This window comes from Phalaenopsis equestris, unplaced genomic scaffold (genome assembly GCF_001263595.1).
Source record: "Phalaenopsis equestris unplaced genomic scaffold, ASM126359v1 Scaffold000608, whole genome shotgun sequence".
Taxonomy (NCBI): Eukaryota; Viridiplantae; Streptophyta; class Magnoliopsida; order Asparagales; family Orchidaceae; genus Phalaenopsis; species Phalaenopsis equestris.
This window is the reverse complement of record NW_018165048.1, coordinates 477,739-483,669: the sequence shown is the minus strand read 5'-3', so window position 1 is coordinate 483,669 and position 5,931 is coordinate 477,739.

Genomic DNA, 5,931 nt, shown 5'->3' with positions numbered 1-5,931 from the left:
CCTGCTGCCACGTGCAAAGTTTGGCAATTTTTCTTCCTCCCTGGAACTGCTATTAGAATTATATATAACTTATTATTTCCTTTTGGGCTTGTTCTTTGTTGATAGTATTTTTTTCACTCAGTCATTGCTTTTCTTTCCTTTACTAGTTCATTTATTGCTTCTTGGTCATTTATTGCTGCTTGTTTATGCTTTCTTTTCTTTCCTTTACTCAGTTATTGCTGCTTGTGGATATCACCACCTCAACCGAGCTACAACCGGAGCCCGCCGCTAGGTACAAGCCTAGAAGGGAGAAAGAGGACATTGATTGTTGTCCTGACATAACACATACTTCAAAACCGACCTACAGCACGAAAACAACATATTTATATACTTATGGTAAATAGGAGTTGATCTCACTCCAAATAGGTGAGAAATTCACATGAAGGAAGTGTCGATTGGACCTCCTGGACCGGTCCAAGCCCCATTCGCATAATGCAGGGTATAAGACCACCTTAAATGGAGTAAGACATCTTATTCTCACTTTTCTGCACTTTTGTTACCTCTTGGGTTGGATGTGAGTCTCTGTGCTTTTGTTCCCAACGTAGCGCTCCTTTCCTTCGACTGGTCTTTTGAGTCCTTGTGCATTCCATCTCAATCCGATTCTGAAATTAAATTTTCACTAAATCAAAATCAAAATTAAAATTGAAATTAAAATTAAAATTAAAACATTGAAATTGAATCGAAACTTCGTCGCGACCATCGGTATCTTTGACGTTCGTCTCCGAAGATCCACCTTCAGATCCTCATCGGGAGTCCTTCTGATTCCCAGTGGGTTAGGTCAGTTGGGGACGATGACCCACAACCGTTGGATCGCATGTGTATCGAATGGAGGGCTAGGATCGCATCGGATGGGGGAATAAAACATAAAGCGTGAGTTAACGAGACACTAAGTCTGATAGCGGCGTCGAATGGAGTGCCACGCGGAGCTGCCTAGGATGACGCGATGCTGGCATGTTTAAGTAGGAAAATAAGTTTTTTATAATTTATTTAATTCAGATAACTTCAAAAATCTATATCTTTATGTAGAAAAATTATAAAAATAAAATAAAAATACATTATTGCTCAGTGAACAGATGAGAATAATGTGAAATAAAAATAAAAAAAATATTTGTTGTCTCTGATTTTTAATTAATTAAATATTCTCTTTAAATTTCTAATTTTAATTAGCTAAATAATAATCACCAAGACTTGAAATTTTAGGAGTTGATTCCTCATGTTAATAGGGATGTTCTCTGATTTTTCAAAGGTCAGAGAGCATCTCTATCTTTAACACCCTAATTTTCAAGCATAGTTGTCTATTTTGGCTTAAAATAGTTTTATAAACAAAAATATAAATCAGAAAATTATGGGATTAATTTTAGTAGGTCAGAGGATCATAGGAAAAATATAAAATGGATTTAAGTAATTGTGTATTTTTATAGTTAATTAAATGTATAAAAATTATAATAAATTAATTAAATAAAATATTATTTAATTTAACAAAATCAATTCCAAATTTTAAAGAATAATCATATTAACTCACTGTAAAAAATTGGAATCAATTTGGAGTATATTTATCATTAAAGTTGATTTTCTAAGTAAAATAACATTTTTTGTATTAAAATAATTATATTAAATTAAATATAATTAGGAAAATTATGAAAAGTAATTTCTGAGTTTCTAGTGATCAAGATTATTAAGGAAAATTAAAATTTATATTAAAGTAAATATGTTGTTTTTTAGCCTATTTTTCAATTAAAAATATTTAAAATTAATTAAAATTGCAAAAATACGAAAAAAGGTTTAAAGTGTTTTGCTTCATGATCACTTGAGACTCATTATAATATTTTTCCTAGTTTTTCTAGGTTAATTATAATTTTCTAAAGGCTAAAAATGTATTTTCTTTAATTTCCTATTAAAATAATTATAATAAAAAATTAAAAATTACAAAAATGAAAAGTTTGTTTCTTTGAGTTCTTTGGACTTAGGAAAATTTAATAAAAGTGTAAAAAATAATTTTTTAATTAAAACATATTTTTTATTTAATTAAATCACTAAAAATCAATAAATAATTATAATAATTAAAATATAATTTGAAAAATTATGAAATATTGTCCAAGTGGTCCTCTGACATAGGTGAAGCTTCAATAGTTTTCCCATGAACAAAAAATTTACTTTGATTAGTTAAATAAATTAATATTGAAAATCCTATTTTCTGAGTCAAAATAATTATATAAATTAAATAAAAATAGGAAAAATCACATTTTTTCCTCTGATATTTTAATTGACCCATGAGTGGGGTACCATAAAAATTTCATAGTCATTTGAGTTATATTTGATGAGCTATGAAGTGAAGAGCCCCGGGGCAAAATTGTAATTTTGGATTTTAATGTCTTAATTAAAATTTAGGATTAATCAAATGTTAAATGAGTAATTTTGATCGTAATGAGCTCTTTTAGATGTTTAATACATAATGGGTTAAAAGGTAGAAACCAATTTGCCAACTTTACAGTGTAATGGAAAAATTGTAATTTCATAAATCATCATGACTTGGAGTCAATCTAATTGGATGATACTAAAGTGATGGACTCAAGTTAGGAAGATAATAATTAACTTAGTTGAAGCCCCTAATTGGTGATTTGACGATAGCATGATCTTTTGATGAGAATATATTTCACTTAAATTAATATTTTGATAATTGCAAATTTACCCATGAAATTGTTAAGGACTTAATAGTGAGCTAGGCTTGATATTCAAGATTATTTAAATGAGGATTAGGAAAGAAAACATAATTAATTATAAACATTTTGAAAACACTACGGGCCCAACTTTATTTGTGGGCATGAGATCTTTAATAACTTAAGCTTATTCTAAAGGCACTTATTCACATAACTCTTAAATGAAACATTAACTGATTAATTGAGTGTCATTCTCATGAAATAATTAAAATATCAGGAATCACTGAGCATAGGGTGTGTTAATTCATTGGAAACTAAATTTAAAATTTTGGATGAGTAATTGAACAATATAATAGGTTCAAATGAACTCGAAACATTTCAAAAGAATTCAAAGGTTGTTAGGGATTTCTCCCCAAAACCCTTTTATCTTTTATGACCTTTTGAATATTTTGAATATTTTTTAAGGACAATTGAACTTATTATTCTTTGCTCAGGAAAATAATCCATTAAAACCTCTAGGGACTCTAGGGACTCATCAAGTCGTGACTTGGGGTTTGGTAACTACACCTTCAACTGCTCTTCTTGTTTTTTCTATTCCTACAAAATCCTATATATACTGCAAAAGCTAATCTTTCAGCGGGAGTGCGAGAAGATGACAGGTACGCATTTACTTTTTTTAATGCAAATTTTGTTTTCTTTACAACACTTTCTTACATGTACCTATTTACTTTGCTCTGCAAAACCTGAAACAAATCTCCAGGCGACATCAAAGACACAAAAATAACTCTTTAAAAACCAATCAACTCTTTTTTTCAAAATTAATCAACAATTTTTAAAATTAAATTAAACATTTTCAAAGGTGGCCATAAATCCTTTGAAATACAACTTCATAATACGTCATTTTGAATTTATGAGAGTCCTTCGGATGAGGTAACCCTTGGTTGCTAACGAGATCTCCCCAGTTTAAATGAGTTTAACAACTCGTTTAAGCTAAGTAAATTCAAAAAAAAAAATTTGGTACCGGAATGAGGGAATCGTGAGGGAACTGTGGGATCCTAACAGATGTCGCTCTAATCAACTTTAACCACCCCATAATGATTGAACTGAACTTGTCATTTAAATCTTTGAACCTTTACACTTTTGGACTGCTACTTCGTCGAGGAGCTTGAAGTTAACTACGAGGGCAGACTTCTACAACAATAAGTGGATCTACAATAATAAATTCCCCTAGAATTAAACAACAAGTCATAAGACTTTGAGGTTTTCCGCCTAGTGCAACATAAATCCTCAACTCATCTTTAGGTTTTTGTATGATCATGTCATGCAATCTAAGCCCTAACTCGTTTTAGGATTCTGAAGTTGTCGTTCGTTGCGAGATAAACCCTACTATTTTTCAGGCTATTTGTATGATTGTGTCATGCAAATTTAAGCCCTAACTAATAAAATTGACAGGATGAAATATTAAATAATTCTCTTCTCGAAACTGAAGCCAAACCATAGAATAACTTGAGAGGTCATTGAGGTTCTCCTCAAGATCTGTGACACCCCCCTTCCTCAGTTTTCTTTCTTTTGATTCCCTAACAATATTCCAAATTTGAGCCTCTCCCATTTGATATTTCTTGGTTCAATCTTTTAAAAGTCCTATCCTTTGAAATTCTTGGAGACGATACTTTTTTATCTAAATTAAGAGTTTTCTTAGGTGACTTCGGTCATTTAAGATGTAATTAACTATAGAGCTTTGTCTGTATAAGGAACGTTAAGAATCCATGTAATATAAACCCTATCTAATTCTTCATATTAGATAGGGGAACTTGTCGGTTAACACACAAAATAGTTTTTCGTAGACTAAAACGGATGTCATAAATTCTTTAGTTATCTAATCGAGCACCACTAGCAAGTAGTGTATCTATTCTTCGAGATAAATATATTATTTGCGGTGTTGTGCTCTTTACCTTTTCTAAATTATATATATATATATATTAAATTAAACATCTTTTAAAACCGAGTGTCGGGATATCCATTCCGGTGACCGATAATTTCTAACTTTGAACGAACGACAATTTTACATAATAATTTAGAAAATGAAATTGATGAGAATTTACCAAAACCATTAAGAGATTATGCTAAGTGTACGGTAGATGAAATTCATAGAAGTATGCAAACTCTTGTCGTAGAAGCTAACACATTTGAATTAAAACTTGTTATCATTCAGATAGTACAAAGTAATTAGTTTGGGGGAACTCTATCTGAAGATCCTAACTTACATCTTACAAGTTTTCGAAAACTTTGTGTCATATTTCAGTATAATGGTGTCTCTAGTGATGTTATTTGACTTAAGCTTTTTCCATTTTCCTTAAGGGATAAAGCTAAAATATGGTTGAATTCATTAGGACCTAGATCTATTAGAACCTGGAGTGGCCTAGCACAGAAATTCTTGGCTAAGTATTTTCTCCCGCTAAGGACTACTAAGCTTATAAATGATATTACATCTTTTTGTTATTTTGAAGAGGAATCAATATACGAGGCTTGGGAGCACTTTAAAGAATTTCATAGGAAGTGTCCACATCATTTTTTGCCCGATTGGTTAATAATTCAAATATTTTATGATGTGTTAGTCGGACCTTTTAGATCTATTATTGATGTTGCTAATGGTGGATCATTAATGTCAAAACCTTTTGATGAAGCATATTCTTTAATTGAATAAATGACTACGAATAATTTTTAATGGTCTGTTGACCTCACTTTTGGTTGAGGTCTAGAAAACTTCTTTAGTAGCCTAGGTCTAGCCATAGGACTTTCCTATTGACTAGTCTTAGAAAATTAGAAAAGGTACCCCACCATTAGAAATTCAAAACTCTTCTTTTTACTCAGCTTGAAATTCCACATATTGATCTTAACCTCTAGCATTTAGTGGGTAAAATTATTATAAGAAAATTCAAGAAGAGTCCCTATAGGATTACTTGGCTTTAGGGTCGACCCTGGAACTAGGATACACTATATCTTCACAATGTATTAATCCCTGGTTCATTTAGAATGGATATCTATCCAATTCTATGTGAAATGCTTAACTTGGTATTTTGCCCCTAGACACCTCCAAATTACCTAACTGCCCTTGATACCCAAATTTGGCTAAAAATTCCAAATTTTGCCAAAATACCCAAAATTGATCAAAACCCATTTCAAACACCTTGAATACATCCAAATTTGCCAAAATTGACAAAAATTTCCAAAAATG